The sequence below is a fragment of the Myodes glareolus genome, chromosome 17 (genome assembly GCF_982192425.1).
Source record: "Myodes glareolus chromosome 17, mMyoGla1.1, whole genome shotgun sequence".
Lineage (NCBI taxonomy): Eukaryota > Metazoa > Chordata > Mammalia > Rodentia > Cricetidae > Myodes > Myodes glareolus.
The window spans coordinates 15,529,477-15,547,641 of record NC_142042.1 but is presented as its reverse complement, the minus strand read 5'-3'; the positions used below and the strand labels follow the sequence as shown (position 1 = coordinate 15,547,641).

General features: G+C 41.7%; 1 long non-coding RNA gene across 1 annotated transcript; it reads left to right on the top strand.

Annotated features, from left to right (window-relative positions):
* Nucleotides 1-9,368: 9,368 nt before the first annotated feature.
* On the top strand, nt 9,369-17,829 carry LOC125412871 (uncharacterized). Its single transcript, XR_014997787.2, has 3 exons — nt 9,369-9,488; nt 10,719-10,815; nt 16,512-17,829. It is a non-coding gene; the product is annotated as an uncharacterized LOC125412871 (long non-coding RNA).
* Nucleotides 17,830-18,165: the final 336 nt, after the last annotated feature.

Below are 18,165 nucleotides of genomic sequence, written 5' to 3'. Positions count from 1 at the left end.
GCAGTTCGCAAACATGCTGAACCAGAACTCCTGAGCACACTAAACTCCAAAGAGATTTGTCTTAGTGACTGAGGTTCAGCACCAATGTTCTCTACCAGCGTCCATGAAGGAGAGAACTGCCATCAGGTATAATTTTAGAGCAAATATCTTTGATGATTGCTTTATCAAGTAGAGCTTCAATTTGGCAGTGTGAGATAGGGCTTCCTATTTTTTATATGAAACAGAACGTAGAGGAAATAGTGACAGTGTGAAGTTGCGAGAATGTCACTCAGGCTTTCCAAGTCAGGCAAATGTGAGTGGCTGCTGAGTCACTTCTCTCACATCTGCACGGAAGGGTGCAGAGAGAAAGACCAAAGGGCACAAGAACATGCTTCCCGCTGTACCTTTAAGGAATTTCTTTTTTCCCTACTTTCAAAACATATGTTTTTATCTCCTAGATATACAGATACTTTGCCTGCTAAGAGGCTTAGAAGATCTAGGATTTCAATAGTGGGGCAACTTTGCTTTCATCTCACAACCAATAAAGTTGTTGTCAGGAACGCTGGGTGAATGGATGGGTCATGAATTGTCTAGCTGTCTTTCCTTAACTATCCCTTAAAGAACCTCAGCTTAGGCCCATAGACCCTCTGAAAGAACATTGCACCACGCCTAGTCTTTTGGCCTGCTGGTTTCATGAAGTAGCTGAATGAGTTTATCTTTGTGCGTGTGTCTGTACATGCATGTAACATATATGTGGAGAATCCTACCCACGTGACTGAGGCTAGGCGGAAAGGGACATGATGATGTGGATGGAAATATTGCATTTGCAGCATGGTTCAATGCATAAGCAATTTGTAAAACTGTAGAGTTTATTATTTAGCAAAGATACATGGTTAAATATAGATGAAAATGAAGCCAAGTTAGAAACGAAATGCGAATAATTTTCCACTCAGAGAAGGAAAGGGTCCACAGACCATGTAAACACTGCATGGCGTCTTCAAAGGCATCTCTGGTATCACTGTTCTTTATATTTTCTATGTGTTTTAGAAGAGTACTACCTATGACTTTATAGAAACTTAAAGCAAGTAGCTGGGTGCATCTGTCAGCCTTGGGTTCTTGTGAACACTGAGTAGTAAAGCGCTTGAGGAAGCATTAAATCCATGTAAGTTATTTTTAATTGTTGCACTCTGCATTTTATGAAGACAGAGCTATTTCCTACCCTTCTTCATATCTGAACCAAAGAATCAACTTGTAAACAGTTTTGAGAAAATAAGTTATTTTATGATTAGCATATGTTAAACAAGGTTTAAAATGTGGTGTTAGAATTAAGATACACTTTCTAGTATCTTACTAACAAGCACATGATTCTATTCACTTATTAAAGATATCACTCATTCTTCAAATATGTAACAAGGCCCATAGTGTTTTGTGTACTTTGCTATTTACTGGGAGACTGAGGTGATCTGTACTGGGTTTCTGTTTCCAAAGTTTTCCTTGATGAACTTAGAGTTAATCCACGCTGCTATATTTAGCAGATTTCCTGAAGGATATGAAACTCTATTATCTCACATGAACTGGGGCCAGGAGACTAAGCACCTTCTTGTACTTGCTTGTATTGGGTTTAGTTCAGAGGGCAATCAGACACCAATAGGAGAGGATCTACTTAAGTCCCCTGTCTTAAGACTAGCACAGCTCAGAGAGGAAGGCTTCAGGTACAGGAAATTCGTCCACAGATTTCAGGGCCATGCTGGTTACATAATAGCAATCGACAACCTGTGATTTAGTGGCTCTGGGCTATATGGACACAGGACAGATGACATATGTAGTTGGGAACAAAGGTGTCGACGTCAGTGTTTCTTAGGTCGTATTCTTTGGACTGTCATTCCTTCTAAGAGTCAAATAATCCACAGGTAAAATATATGTATAATTAATAACACTTAGAGATTCAAATATGCTTGGAGAATGCCAAGCCTTCCCTTTTTCTTTTGAAGACGTGCAATATAGAGAAATAATCGGCTTTATGAAAACCGGTTTTAATTTGTTTAGGAAGTTGACAAAATGCAAAACTGTCAACTGACCAGGCTTTTGCCACTTCGATTTTTGTCTCTTACATATACAGGACGTTTCAGTGCCTACTGTAAGAAAACTTTAAAAAAAGAAAGGCTATTAAGTTAATAACTATTCAGGGAATGCGAACGATTTTTACGTGAAGGAAAAACAAACGCAGGGCTGGGATATTGCCTGGGGTCACCGCAGTTAAGCATAGCTCACTAAGCTTAAAATGTCCGAAAGGAGCATTGGAAAAGCAGTGTACCACCTAGTGGCGGGTCCTGAACGTGCAGCTATGGAGTTTTCCCACTGTCTAGGACTGCAGAGACAATCATCCCGGAATTTTGGATCCCTGAAAAACAAATGAAATCTTAATGAGATATCAATTTTTCAAAAATTAAATGAAAAGAATATTATCCTTTTTATTATTAAAAGAAAATATGTGTTAATTTTAGAACTTAGAAGTTAGAAAATAAGAATATAATAAATCAAAGTTATATTTTCTCCTCATATTAAAAAAATTATACATAATCATAAATATTTTCTACCATATTTTGTGCTGTAATTGATGTTTATTATGAATGGTCTTTCATATCCCTCATAATAATCACATATATTCAAAACTGTAAAAGTATATACTATTTTAACATTATTGAATGATATTTTCACATATGGATACAGGATGCATTATAGTTACCCTTTCTCCATTGATGAGCATGTAGATTATTTGAAAAATTTCAGGATTATGACATTTCAATCAATAGCCTTTGTATGTTTTGTCTTTTTATTTCATTAGAATGAGCTTTTATAAGGGAAAACCTTTGTCAAGGATGCATACACTTAAACTTTGAAAATTTCTCTCCAAGAGGCCTGTACCAGTTTTCCCTCCCCTTACAGTGGCCTTGTGTTTTTGCTTCTTGCGTTCTCCTCTGCGGACTGGTGTACAGGATCAGATGTGTCTGCTTGAAGACCAGGCAGAATCCTTGTTTGAGTTTGGATTTCTTTAAGTTACAAGGTGGAACGTTTTCATTTTTAATGTGTTAGCTCCTGGCTGTCTGCTTCCTGTTCCTTTGTGACTATACTGTCGTTCCTGTTCTTTCTTCTCCCTCCTGGGCTCCGTGTCTTCTTCACACTGGCTCACTTGTAGAGTCCTTTCAGGTGTTTTTGTCTGTTATTTCATTCTAATTCTGAACTAATTTTAGACCAACAGAAACTGTAAAAATAGCGCCTTCTGTTCCTGTGCGCCCTTTACCCAACTGCCGCTCATGTGTCACTCTTACATAACCCCGGTACAATGAACAAAACCAGGAAATCAACACAGGTACAATGCCGTTAGCTAAGCGGTAAACCTGCACCAAGCGTCAGCGCCGCTTCTGCTTAGTTCCGGTTTCTTTTCCAAGACCTAATCTAGGATCCCACGACACATTATAAAGCCGTTATTTCTTTGATGCTCTCCATTCTGTAACCATTGATAAGAAAAAAAAATGTTTGCAGGTTCTTGTGCCCTTCACACTCAAAGTGAACTGGTCATTCAGTTCACTCGTAGAATGTCCCTCTACTTCTGTTTATAAAATGTTTTCTCACGATTGAAGAGAGGTTGCGCATTTCAGACGAGTGCTACAGAGTGACAGGCATCCTGCAACTTTCAGTACATCATTGTGCTGCTTGACTTTTGTACACATGACATAACCTCTGGGAAGAGGGAACCTCAAGGGAGTAATTGTCTCCATCAGATTGCTGTGTGTTGAGGGGTAGACAGGTTCTTCACTGCTAATTGATGTAGGAGGGCCCAGCCTTTTGTGGATAGCGCCATACCTGGGCGGGCAGTTGGACCTGAGCTACCTAAGAAAGGCAGCAGGGCTGGGCATGGTAGTAGCACTTTAGATCCAGCACTTGGGAGGCAGAGGCTGGATCTCTGTGAGTTTGAGGCCAGCTTGGTCTCCAGAGCAAGTTCTAGGACAGGCTCCAAAGCTACACAGAGAAACTTTATTTCCAAAACAAAACAAAACAAAACAAAAAACAAAGAAAACAAATAAAAGAAACAAAAAAGAAAAAAAAAGAAAAAAGAAAAGAAAAGGTGGAAGGTCAAGGAAGGTCAAATCAGAGGAATGAGTCAGTAAGCAGCCTCCCACTGCTAGGTTCTGCTTTAAGCTTCTGTAATGGATTCTTTGCCTTAGCTCCCCTCAGTGATAGGCTAAACTTTATAAGCTTAGAAACCCTTTCCTTGCCAATTTGATTTTGGTCAACATTTTATCATAACAACAAAAGGCAAGCTAGGACATCCATGTAAGAGTTCATAGATAATATTCGTTGTAATCAGGAAGGTCTGTCTGCTATAATGTTTTGCTCTTGTTAATATAGTTCTCAGGGGAAATACTTTGATACCAAACAGCATTTGTGTGTGTTCAGTTTATTGCATATGTTATATGTACATAACATTATATGGTATTTGTACTTTAGCAATTTATTTATGTGGCATTATTGTGTAAACACTTTTTTTTTGTTCTGAGAGTGGTCTCTAGCCTAGGCTAACCCTGGATTTCCTCTATAGCTGAGGATGACTTTGAACTTCTTGTCTACATCCTTGGAGTGCTGGGATTATAGATGTGCGCCACCACACCAGGCTTTTGTAGTGAACTCACCCTCTGAAACTGTAAGCTTTCAGTAAACTCTTGCTTCTATAACTTACCTTAGCCATGGTGTTTCGTCACAGCAGTAGAAAAGTAACTAAGACAGAACAAGTGCTATGTCAGTACTTGCCGTCCATCTTGTTTCAGACAAGGTTTGTTTGTTGCTTTAATATTTGTTGCATCAGTGTATTCCAGGTGTGCTGGCTAGTTTTATGTCAACATGACACAAGCTGAATGCTATTTGGGTACAAGGGAGCCTCAGTTAAGACAATGCCTCCAGCTGGGTGGTGGTGGCACAGGCCTTTAATCCCAGCACTCGGGAGGCAGAGGTGGGTAGATCTCTGTGAGTTCAAGGCTAGCCTGGTCTACAGGAGCTAGTTCCAGGACAGGCTCCAGAACTATAGAGAATCCCTGTCTCAAAACACACAAGCACACACACACACACACACACACACACACACACACAAAGAAAAAACCCCCCAAAACAAGACAATGCCTTCAGAACATTGAACTTTCAACAAACGAGCCTGTAGGGTGTTTTCTTAATTTGCTGGGAGGGCTCAGTCCATTGCCGGTGGTGCCATCTCTGGGCTAGTGGGTCTGGGTTTATAAGAAAGCAGGCTGAGCAGCCACCAAGAGCAATCCAGTAAGCAACAGTCCTTCATGTCCTCTGCATCAGCTGCTGCCTCCAGGTTTCTGCCCTGTTTGACTTCCTGCCCTGACTTCCTTCCATGATAAAGAATGAAGAGGAAGTGTGAGCCAAATAAGCCCTGTCTTCTTCAAATGGCTTTGGTCGTGGTGTTCCATCGCAGCAGTTGCTACTCTAAGACAGAGAATGATACCAGGATAGTGGTGTATTGCTGAGCCAGACCTGACCATGTGTTTTTCGGAAGACTTTGGGAAGTTGAGATAGAAAAGCCATTGAGTATTGAGAGCTCAGTGGGCTGTTCTGTAGGAACTTGAAAGATCATGTTGAGAACAGAACAGATAACGGAGAGTCCTGGCCTATGAAGTTTCAAAAGAAAACTAAAAGACTATCAGGGCCATGTGATATTTTGAATTAAGAGCCTGTGATTCTGGCCAACTGGGGCTGAGAGTTAGCTGTGATTGACAAGAGACCAACACCGTTAAAGTGAAACCTTAGCTTTACCAGGACAACTGATGCTGTTTAGTTAGGGCTGAGAAATCAGCAGTGATTGAGACCAGCATCACTAAGGTGAGATCATCGGGAAGGTCTTTCCTGAGAAGAAGCAGCAACCAGAAACTGTGTTCCAGAGGTGGCCAAGGTTGTACCTTGTGCTGGCAGCCCATCTTGGAGGTGTAAGAGTCACTCAGGTGGTGCTGGTTTCGAAAGTATGAAGGGGTCACGGAGAGCAGCTGAGGCTTGGTACTGTGTCGGAGGTGTGGAGCCCCTGAATAGAGCCCAGGAGGGGTTACTGGTGAAAGTATAGCCCAGTTGCAATAGAAGACCCCAGTATTTTGGAGAAGTCAGATTCATGATCAAGAACAACAACAGCTGTAGAGTGGAGCCACCCAGAGCCTAGACTGTAAGATGTGTGTACAGTAGAGGGCAGAGCCAGAGAAGTGACCCAAGTTCTTTGGAAGAGCCCAGAACACTAAGACTGTGAGAAAATCCCAGGTAACTGGACAGTGAGTTACTTATACTATTGGAATTTTGTTTTGCTTTGATTGTGACCATGCCCTGGTTCTTTCCTCTTGAAATAAGAAAGCATTTAACTTATTTTTTGCAGCCCACAATGCCTGTCTGTGTTCTATGCGCTACCATACAGTTCACGAGCTTCGGGCAAGGGGCTGGAGATTGAAATACACAAAGACACACGGACCTCTAGTCACTGGTAAGAAGCCCCTTTATTCAATAGCTCCATGGAGGCTTATAGACACAACAGTCAGGTGGGCCAACAGGTGAAAACCTCTTCCTCTGATCCTCAAGGCAAGGCAACACGTGCCTGTGAAGCAGAGCTGGTAAACAACTTTGACACAGCTTTGAGTAACTCAGATCAGAAGGAAAGTAAAGATCTCTAGTAGGGAAGAGCAGCTGGAGGCCAGGACTCCAAAATGGTCCCAACAATTTTTTATTTTATAGGAGCCCCCAGTTCAGAGACTTTGAATTTTTAAAGACCAAATTGTTAGTGTTTGAATCTGTGAGAATATGAGGGTTTTAAAGTTTGCACAATGTTTTATATTGTGATGTCAGTATTAGTGTGTAATCTTGGGAACGAACAGGAAAGGAAAGGTTGTGGCTTAATCCTGATGTGTTTATGTGTCAAGTTGACAAGGGGTCAATTGTGCTGTCCAATTTTATGTCAACTTGACACAAGCTACAGTCACCTGAGCGGAGGCACCCTCGATTGAGAAAATCCCTCCAGAAGACAAGCTTGTAGGATATTTTTTTTAATTAGCGAGGGAGGGCCAGTCTTTTCAGGGTGTGGTTACCCCTGGGTTAGTGGCCCTGGTGCCTATAAGAAAACAGGTTGCATAAACCATGAGGAATAATGCAGGAAACAGCACTCTAGTGTGGCCAGTGCATCAGCTCCTGCTTATAGGGTCCCAATTTCCTTCATTGACGAACAGTGATGAGGAAATGTAGGTCTAACAGACCCCTTTCCCCCCAAGTTGCTTTGGCCGTGGTGTTCCATCACAGCAATAGTAACCCTAAGACACTAAGCTAACTGGCTTTCAAGCTCTTAGACTCTTCCAGTCTCTGCCTCCTCTCCCCCTATAGGACCATTAGGATTGCAGGTGTGTGCTACTGTGTCTGGCTTTCTGTGAATTTTGGGCATTTGAACTCAAACATTAAATATTTACACACTTGTTTTTAATAAAGCCTGAGTTCAAGGGCTATAAAAGGTAGAGTAAAAAAATTTAGTGGCAAGTCTAATTCCAAAGCCCATGCTCTGTGCTATCCTTCCCAGACCAAGAGAGAAGTACAGTGTAGGGCATCTGTGCTTGTGCACACGCTGCCAATGCATAGTACAGATCAGAGAACAAGATACCCACCGAGCTATCTTCCCACCCCAAGTTGAGGCAATTTATTTTAGTTTATTACTTTAAAAAAATACCAATCCAATTTCCCACTTCTCCCCTCCTCCCACTTCCTTCTATTCCCTCCACACATCCTCCTCTCCAATCTTAAGAGAGGGCAAGGCACCCTGCCCTGTGGAAAGTCCAAGGCCCTCCCTTTTATATCCAGGTTGAGCAAGGTATACATACAAAGAGAATAGGATTCCAAAAAGCAGTAGAGACAAATCCCAGTGCTATTGTCATTGACCCCTCAGTCTGCCCCAACTGTCAACCATCTTCAGAGGGACTAGTTTGGTTCCACGCTCCTTTATTCCCAGTCCAGTTGGAGTTGGTGAGCTTCCATTAGCTCAGGCACATTGTCTTGGTGGGTGAACCCCTCATGGTCTTGACTTCTTACTCATACTCTCCCTCCTTCTGCTCTTCAACTGGACCTTGGGAGCTCAGTCCAGTGCTTCAATGTGGGTCTCTGTCTCCACTTCCATCTGTTGTTGAACGAAGGTTCTGTGGTGATATTTAAGATAATCATCAGTCTGACTACAGGGCAAGGCCAGTTCAGGCACCCTCTCTATTGCTTAGGGTCTTAGCTGGTGTCACATGGGGGAAGGGGGGTAGAAGGAAGGGGAGAAGGGTAAGAAGAGGAGGAAGGGAGAAGGGGAGGGTTGGGGAGAGCTTGAGAGAGTGGGATAGTTGAGATGGAGGAAGGACAGATATGAGAGCAAGGAAAGAGATATCTTGATTGAGGGAGCCGTTTTGAGATTAGCAAGAAACCTGGCTCTAGAAAAATTCCCAGAAGGCAATTTCATTATTACTGAGTTTTAGCTTCAAATTTAACGTATCAATGTTGGAAAATGTATATGATAAGGTATAGCTGAGGTTGAGAGATGACATACATTTAGGTTAATCACAGTAATTTCTTTCCATATTTAAAACAAACAACTTAAGGCATCTATTATATTTTAACAATGCTAGGCTTTCACTGACTTCTTCAGTTAATGACTTAACACTGGCCTCGATGCTTACTTCTATTAATGGCTTTTCTCGTTGGTGTCGCTGAATATCCATCACTAAACAACTCGAGGGAGGAAGAGTTGTTTGGGCTTAGGATTTAAGAAGGGACACAGGCCTTCATGGCAGAGAAGGGTTGATGCTGAGATGAGGTGCAAGGTTACATATTTGCAGTTAGGTTAGTGAGGGAAGTAGGTGGTTAAGTAGCAGAGAGTGGACAGAAGTGGGGCTGGGTTCTAAACCAGCAAGGTCCACCAGAAGAATCTCCTCTTTCCATCAACATTTCCCCTACTCATAAGGTTCTACAGTCTTCCAAAACAGAACCCCAAGTTGGGAACCAGGTGTTTAAATGCATGAGTCCAAGGGGACCAGTTCATTTTCAAATCACTACGGTGTGTTGGATAAGAAAAGTTTCCTATACAAAAAACGGAAATATTGCTTGATGAAAATCCTAAACCTGTGGAAGTTCTTTTGGAGGATGGAAATAGTGGTTTTCTGCTTACTTACTCTGGGGGAATATTATTTTCAGGTGTGTAACTTTTGTTTACGCTGCATTTGTTTAACTCTGTGAAGCTGTGTTACTGCGCCTGTGTAAAACACCTGATGGGCCTAATAAAGAGATGAACAGCCAATAGCGAGACAGGAGCAAGGATAGGCGGGGCTGCTAGGCAGAGAGGATAAAAAGGAGACCTGAGACTAAGGGAGAACAAGGAGCAACTGGTGAACAAGGGGAGGAGGAGCCGGCCACCCAGCTGTATGGCAAGCCACGGAAAAGGAATGAAAGTAAGAAATACGGACATAGATAAAAAAGCTCAGAGGCAAAAGGTAGTCGGGATAACACAGGTTAAGGAAAGCTGACCAGAAACATGTCGAGCTAAGACTGGGAATTCATAACTAAGAATAAGCCCCTGTGTGTGATTTATTTGGGAGCTGGGTGGTGAGCCCCCTCAAAAACCCAAAAGAGAAAACTATCCTACAACAATTTACTAAACCAACTAAGAGTTTATGAATGTTGTTGTTGTAGTAATGTCCTCTAACTCATGTCTGTAGGGACAAACAATAATATTCAGAGAAGTATTTCAGTTTCCCCAGAAAACAAATTGCCTCTGTGTGGGTTTTGACTTTGCCTCTCGAATTTGCCACACAATCTTGCATAAGGTTAACCATGCTGGTTTCACATGCCCAGCCTGTTTCTTAGGACAAGGTCAATGGAGAGAACACTAAAGAAAGAGGTTTACAAAGTAGAAAACACGTGCGGGTGATTACTTGTGATAATCTCTCAAGCCCACTCTCACAGGTGTTGAGTATTGGCCATTGGGACACCCATTTGTACAGAATGGATGAAGGATTCACACAGAGTATATGGCACGTGCTCTATAGATTTTATTTTTGTAATATACAGTACTGTGTTTGATTCATTTATGTATTATTTTCTTGGTACAACTTCCTACCACACTTTGACAAACAAGGAATGAGCTGCTTATCTGGTGGGGATTTATAGCGCAGGGAGTCCCCAGTCTTGGAAGATGTCATTGGCCGTGTAAATAGCAAGGTTAACATGGTTGTTTGAGAAATAAATACAAACCTCAGTTAGTATTTCATCTTGAGAACCAGCTTACGCGTGCTTTAGATAACCTCTTATAATTGAAGTCCTTTTATAAGATTGGCCTTTATATTGAGTTTTGTCAAATTCAAGGTCAGGCAGAAATTCTAACATTAATCAGTTCAAAATTGTGCCTATTGTCTTCTCCTGAAATACACTAGCCATTGCTTTCCTTTCCGCCCTCTCCCTTTTCTTATGTCTCGTATGTTTAGTTTTTTTTTTTGAAAAAAATATAATTTCATTAAGTTAGATTTGTCACAGTGGAAAAGAAGTCCTTGCCTTTTGGTTGAGTGAACGCCTCCCGAGCCATTATATGTGCAGTCAAAAGCAGTTCATTCTTATTTGATAAATGCATTGAAAGTACCTGAAATTGTTTCATCCTCTGTCGTTCTTCCCTTTTCATCTTTTAGAGCAATCAAATGAAATATCCCCTAGCTTTCTTAATCGAAGCTGTCTGCTCGGCCCCGGCACTAAAAATGCATGTTTCAGTAAGTGTTCTGTGTGAAGGTAAGTCCCCCAATCTTTTAAAGTGGATTTTATACCAAAGTTTCAAAGAAAAGAAAACCAACCCTAAATCCATTTCCAGAATATTTTCAAGTTGTGTGTTTAACACCAATAATGTCTACAGATATGTGCAATGGGTAGTGCATATTTCATGTGTATGTACTGAAGTGATTGAGAGAAGCATTGTTGCTAAGTAGGACATGAACCATTGTAACTTTTATCTTTGCATTTTCTCTATCCATTGTTATAAAGCCAACACACATAAAAGAATTAGGATTTAAAACAAGATTTAAATTTTAAAATGGCTCTTAGCCTACAATATAGAACTAAAAGAAAAATAAGACTATCCCCTGGATGCTAGATCACTGGCTAAAAGTTAATTTAAAGGACATTTGCATTGAGGGGTTCTATTCTGTGAAACCTGGCTGCACACCCATCCTCAAAACACACGTCTTCATTTCCATATTTCTTTTTGCTTTGCTCAAATCTAAACCTACTTCTGTAGAAGTCTTTTCCCCTGTGCCCTAGAAAACCTTTTGTCAGGGTATCATGGAAGTGCCTACTGTGATACTCTTCAGTATTGTGTGGTGGCTGAAAAGGAGATTGCCCACTGCTGTGATCTACACTGCGGTGGGCAGCGGCACTTGTGTCTCCCAAAGACTTGCTGGGAATATACAGGACAGTGATTGCAATCATGCAGCAGTTGCCTCTGGACTTGAGTAAAAGGAAAAAGCACAGGGACAGTGGTAGGATTTCGAGAAGGCATCCACCTGCCACATGACGGCACTGTTTAAGAAGTTTTATTTTATTTGGTCAGGCAATGAATTCTATAATCAGTTTTATTTGGGTAGTGAACCAAAGTTAATCGACCTCCTGAAATGGGGTTGTGCATGTCATATTTTCTAAGCACACTCATGGTCATTATCTTATTTTTTTTCGTGGGTGTTACAGTAAACAGATGGGTGATAATGTCGTCATTTTGGAGTGGGAGGAGCCAGACCATGCTTTCACCTGCCTGAAACCCTAAATGTGTTTTCTCGTTGCACTAAGTGTGATGCTTGAAACCATCACTCTGATTCACATGACACCGTGTGAGTGGCTTCCCTCCCTCTCATCCGCCATTGCTCTTGCCGTGTAGCCTTTACCCAGCCCCGCAAACGTGGTGAGGTAGCATCCTCCTTTTGTAGACTTTTAAAGTATGAAGTTTTTCTGTCTCTGAATCTTTTCTTCCTCTCCCACCTTGCCAATTCTGTCATTTCACTTACTTTTGAGATAGAGTCCCCCATTGCCTAGGCTGTCTTGAACTCCGTGTAGTTCAGATTTGTCTTCCCCCCACCTCCAAGTGCTGAGATCACATGCCTTGCTGCAGAGGTCAGTTTGTGTGGGGCTGGGAACTGGGTGTGGGAGCTATGTCTCCGTCCCCTAAGCTGCACTTAATTGCCAGATCATCGAAGCACCACAGGCATCCCAGACAATGTTAAGGTTATCTGTTACACATGTTCAGAGCACCCTGACGGCTGCTTCAGAAAACCTGCCGCTCAAAGAATTTCCTGTCACTGATGCAATGTTGGTTTTGTAGTAGGCTTTAAGCTGCACAAGGGCGGATGTTTGTCTTGTTCATCTTTTATACTCAACGCTAAGTGCGATTTCTGAAACACTGTAAGTACTACATAGTCTTTTTTTTTTTTTAAAGTAAATAAGTGAACAAAATTACAAATTACACAGTCACAGATACAAAGCTAGAACTAGATCTCCATTCCTGGTCCGGCTTCTTTCTATATCAACATAGAAGGCTTGATGATCGTCAATGAGCAAAATTCTTACAGAATTTATAGTGAAGGCTTATCAGTAGAAAGAGAAAAGCCTGCATGGAAGAATAGGTGATGGCTTTATGAAAGGAGAGGGGTGTAAAAAGGTGACAATGTTTTCTTAGAACAGGAAAAAATAAGTTCATAAAGTAAGGAAACAGTTGCTTAAAGAGTTCAGCTATTGATGTGGCCTAGTGACCTTTACGCCGAACTTTTCAAAGACAACTGCGAAGTTTAAATTCTTAAATTGTGGGCTGAACACCAAGGCAGCTATGTGAATTTTGCTCTTCAAAACTGTTCTCAAATCTCATGTGATAAAGCCCGCTGTTGTTAGAGAGTGTATCAAGGAAAGATTGCTGACTCTAAGTACAGCTGTTACAGATCCGAATCCCTGGGAAGAAAATTCTGAGTTTAGCATGCAGAAGGTTTGCTGGGGACTATTCCTGGATCAACAACTGGAAGGGAGAGAAGAATACAGATGGGGCAGAGGAGCTCTGTTATTAGTCACAAGGGAGACACTCCAGGTCCTCAGGAGCTCTGGAGCCGAAGCAGCCCTGGTCAAGGGCAGTAGACCTTTGCCACCTTGTTATCTACAAATCCTTCATGCACAGTGCCCTTGGAAGGGAGCATGGCATCGAAAGAGATGGCGTCCCTTCACTGAGGGCAGTATCCAGAGAGACAAGCTAAGATGTGAGTGCCTGGCATCTGGAGAACGTGTCTACAGGCCTGAAGTGAAGGGGTGACAGGAGCTCCTAAAATATCTCCCAGAGTGCACTGCCTGAGATGCTCAGATCCACTTTCCTGGAAGTCTTAAGAAAACTTTTGGTGGAATCCTTTTCCAGATGAGACTTCTCGGGTAGGTCAGTGAAAGAAGCAAAGCCCCGTTGCTATATATACTGACCATGAGGCTGGGCAGTATCCAGCTGCAGCGGCAACCCTGTTAGCACCGCCTGTTTCTGTGTTGGGACCTCCAGCCTACTGCAGCCCACAGTATAGCTTTCTGTCACTGGCAGAATGCTGAGAGGCTCAACTTCAAGGATTATAGTGGTATATTATTTGTTCTAATAAATAAAGCTTTCCTGAAGATCGAAGGGCCAGTGAGGGATGGCACACACCTTTAATCCCAGGACTCGGGAGACCGAGGCAGATGGGTCTCTTGAGTTCGAGGCCAGTCTGGTCTACACAAGATTGAATCTGTCTGAGAAACCAGAACTCACACCAAGGTGATCCCATGCCTTACTCCCAGCACTAGGGAGGTGGAGACAGGAGTGGTAAGAATGGACGGAGAGAGGAATATAAAGGGAAGAGACAGGAGTTCGGTGTGGTGTGGAGTCTGAGGATTCATGGAGATAGGAATTTTGATCTTTTTGTCTGAAGATTTGTTAGAGGTAAAAGGTCTCTCTAGTGGTTCGATGTTTTGCTTTTTTGATCTTTAGGTTGAACCCCAATGTCTGTCTCTGGGCTTTTATCTTTATGCTATAGAGGATGGTGATTTTTGCCTCCTAGTTTCAGTCCATGTCTTCTGGCTTTTTCTCTGGGTCCATGGTGAGGCAAGCCATCACGGCAGGGAGTATGTGATAGAAAAAACTATTTTTTACCTCATGGCAGCCAGGAAGCAGGGACAGGGAGAGAGGAAGGGGCTGTAGACAAAACATGTCCTTCAATGGCAACCTTACTGTTCAGTCTCCAGTGACTTACTCCCAGTGCCTCACTCCCTAAAGTGTCTACTGTCTCCCAACCCCACACTAAATACTGTTTCTATTACTCAGTTAATCCATTCGTGAGGCTGGCCTCACAAGCTAACCATTTCCCAAATGCTTCACCTCACAACCCCCCTGCATTGGACATCAAGACTTCCACACATGAGCTTTTGGGGGTATCTTTAGATTCAAGCCATACATCCAGGATCACCCATCACTATTCTCCCAATGAGACTTTGGGTCTACAAGGTGTCTTATGCTGTAAGTCCTATGCCTTAGAATGTGTTGTGCGTCCCAAGTGACAAGACTGCTTGTGTCATGAGCTGGGCTACTGAGTCTTGTTCTGTGAGCTATCGCTTGTTTGCTTCTTGGAATATAAGTCAGAGCAATATCTCCAAATGTGAAATTTGCTTCCTCTAGCACTTAAGAGGCCCAGACATCTGACTTTTATTTTGACAAATATAAGATATGGTAAATTAATGAGCAAATGATTAAAGAGTGTCCTGCACATCTGGGCTGTCATTCCCATAGTCACAGTAATTGATAAAACAGAGATTTGATCTCTGGTGCTTCCCTGGGTGAAACAGGAACACATTGCATATGGCTGACATGACTCTGTGCTTTGATTGTGTTATTCCTTGGCTTTGGAAACCTGAGCAAACTGCTTTACATCCATGAGACCTGCTTCCTTTGCTTATATATTTGGTATTAAAGCTGTCCTGTCTTCCTCAGTGTTCTTAGAGGGAATTACTAGAAAATATTGGCAGTTTAAACATTGAGACTTACAACATTATGTACATGGATGTTTATTATTAATACAGTAGTTCCCTTATCTGTCATTAAAATAATTAACTGCAGTACAGGGTCACCACAACTAAAAGAGCCGGGAGTTTGCACAAATTGCTGAAAACTATAAATTTTAAAACCTTAGCATGCAGAGGGATATTCCTAGCAGATGTTTGGGGGGGATTTATTATATCTTAGGCTGTTAGGGATAAATTCAAATACCAAATTTCAATTACTTGTTTATATATATATATTTATAATTGAATTTTGATTAAGTTGGGTTCTTTTACTGTATTTTTTAAAAAAAGGATTATTTACAACTTGCCAAAAAGGTGTTTATCTAATATTTCTATCAGTCTCGGTTAATTACTCAGAGATGAGTGTCCCATGACTGTTATGGTACATTATTTCTTGACACTGCACCGTTAAGGTGATGGACTTGGGTATCACTGAACATTAAATGCCTTCATTGGGAGGAACTAGTCTATATTCCCACACAAAAGACCTTATGCTACGCAACAGCAAATAGCAATAAAAGTCATTGTTCCACAGATATTTTTGGACCCTGAAGCATAGATAGTTGTTTAATGGTAAATATTCCAAATGTTTTATTAGTAGTTTAAATGATCTGGATTTTGAACACTATTTGTGTGAAGGAACTATAAAAAATCCCGTATATTGTGTGTATTATAATACAACATGCATATACGAATATATACATAAACAAATGTGTATGATTCATTGCACTAAAGAGACTTTGAGTCCTGTTTTCTGTCCGTGTCCATGTTTTCTCGTGTTGGTTTGAGACAGAAATCAGATGAGAACAGAACAGTTCAGTTTGTACAAGTTCACAAGGTCACTTCAATGACCAGATCTACACCAGCAACATTGTACAAGTTTACAAGGTCGCTTGGCTGACCAGACTATACCAGCAACACATCAGTTTTCTCAATTTGAATGCCAACAGCTTCAAATGTTTCTTGAAAAAGGGATGTGTCCAGCACAACTCAGGTTCATCACCTACCATGGAACTGGCACTACAGGGGACTTAAAAATAGAGAGGATGGTCCTAAGGCCCCGTAAATGACTAAAGAATATGTAGAGACGAAAAGCAGAGTGGTGAGGGCCTCTGGAAAAGTTTCAACTGGTTTGATGGTTCAGGGTAGAAGGAGATATGTATTCTGTGTGGTGGGCATGTAAGGTGATCTGGGAAACCACCTTGAGGTAAAAATAAAGCTAGACAGACACCTTCAACTTTATTGTCCATTGACCTCTTAGAATCATTTAAGTGAATAAAATAATAAAAGATCATAATGGAAACATACCAGTTAAAGTTATATAGTGATAAGTATACTTCTGTATTTTAAATAAATTCTAAGAATTATAATTTTTTTTTTGCTTTTAGGATTTTATTTTATCTTTTAAAAAATCCAGAATGGATGAAAAGAACAATGGATGAAAAGAACAATCATCAAAAATACAGGTCAACCAAGAGGTTGCTTGGAAAGCAAGCCTTCAAACTGAGCTCGGGTTAGCTTCATATTTAAATGTTTGGGTCCAAAAGCATCCACTGTAAGAAATGGTGAGTTATCAGTCTGCACAGATGAGTTTACGCTTAGCCTTCTTAGCAGCTTCCTGAACCCCTTTGAAGTGCTGCGTTGTCTGTGGTAAATCAACCCATCTTCCTCTTGATCTCCTTGATAATGTGGCATCACAATGCCTGGTCAAAGTCTTCACCGCCTAAGAAAGCATCCCCATTGGATTTCACATCAAGCCCTCCTTCCTGAATTTTCAGGATAGAAATAGCAAAGGTTCAACCACCTAACTCATACACTTTTTTCTTCAGATTTGTTCAGACTATAGGCCAGGGCTAAGGTTCACCGACTACTCGAAGTACATTTAGCCCAGCTAGCCAGCATTCTTAGTGGCCGTTTCTCTGACTCATTGAATTAAGCAGGATCACAGCATTTTTTTTTCTGTGTGACCCAAGTACTTTTCCACAGCCTGCTTCATCTTCATCAATACCAAGGCTTCAATCTGACTAGGACAAGAGTTTCCCATGAGCCCCAGCCCAGGCATCACCATTAAGAAGCACGGACAGTTTTAAAGGGAAGAGTCTTAGCATCTTTCTGTATACTTGGGGGTAGTCATAACAACATTCAGTCTTACGCTTAGTAGCACAGAAGGTGGTGCTTGGATTGACAGCCTGTTGCCTTGCTGGTGCACCAAAAAGTTTTTCTCCATTTGTAAAGGTCACAACAGAAGGCATAGTTCTAGCACCTTGATTGTTCTTGAGGAACTTTGCTTGTTTGCCTTCCGTAGCTGCTACACAGGAGTTACCCACAACTGCACCCTTAATTGCCTTCCTGAAACAACTCAAGACTAAGGCCACTCCAGCTGTCCTGGTGACGGGAGGCTGCCAGACTCCAAGAGGCTGCGGTGCCCACGAGACGCGCAGCCAAGGCTCTGCTGGCGTTTATCATGGCAATGGGACCAGTGGGACCTTTGGGACACCAGAGCAGGGAACAAACACCCCACAGGTCCGGAGCTGCAATAATTGTACTTTTGAAGTGATGACTATAAATGATAATGCAAGGCTGTAGTTTAGTGTCGAAAGATTATGTCTGTGGTTCCAGATGTTACAAAGTCATACACATGTTTAATATCTTTGTAGTTTGTTACCGACGCTCATAATAAAATGTTGAAATATATTTCTGTCAGAAGGTCGCGAAAATCAACATGTACTTTTTTTTTCCTCACCTAAATTCATGAGTCTCTAATTTTCTCTCTGGGCTCCTTGGGGATTCTGTAAACTGCAGTTTATGAATGGCTGCTAGCACCATTATCCTGCTAAAGGAATATAGTGGCAAAGCAACTCCTAATGGCATATTGCTATGCCCATAGATGTTGGCATTACTCTGCCTCCATCAGAGAAGCTGCTTCTTTCAGTGGATGGGAACTAACAGAGACCCACAACTGGACAATGTACAGAGTGAGACTTTGGAGCGCTCAGTCCTAAATGAGATGACTTTGCCAACACTCCCTGCCCCCCCCCCCCC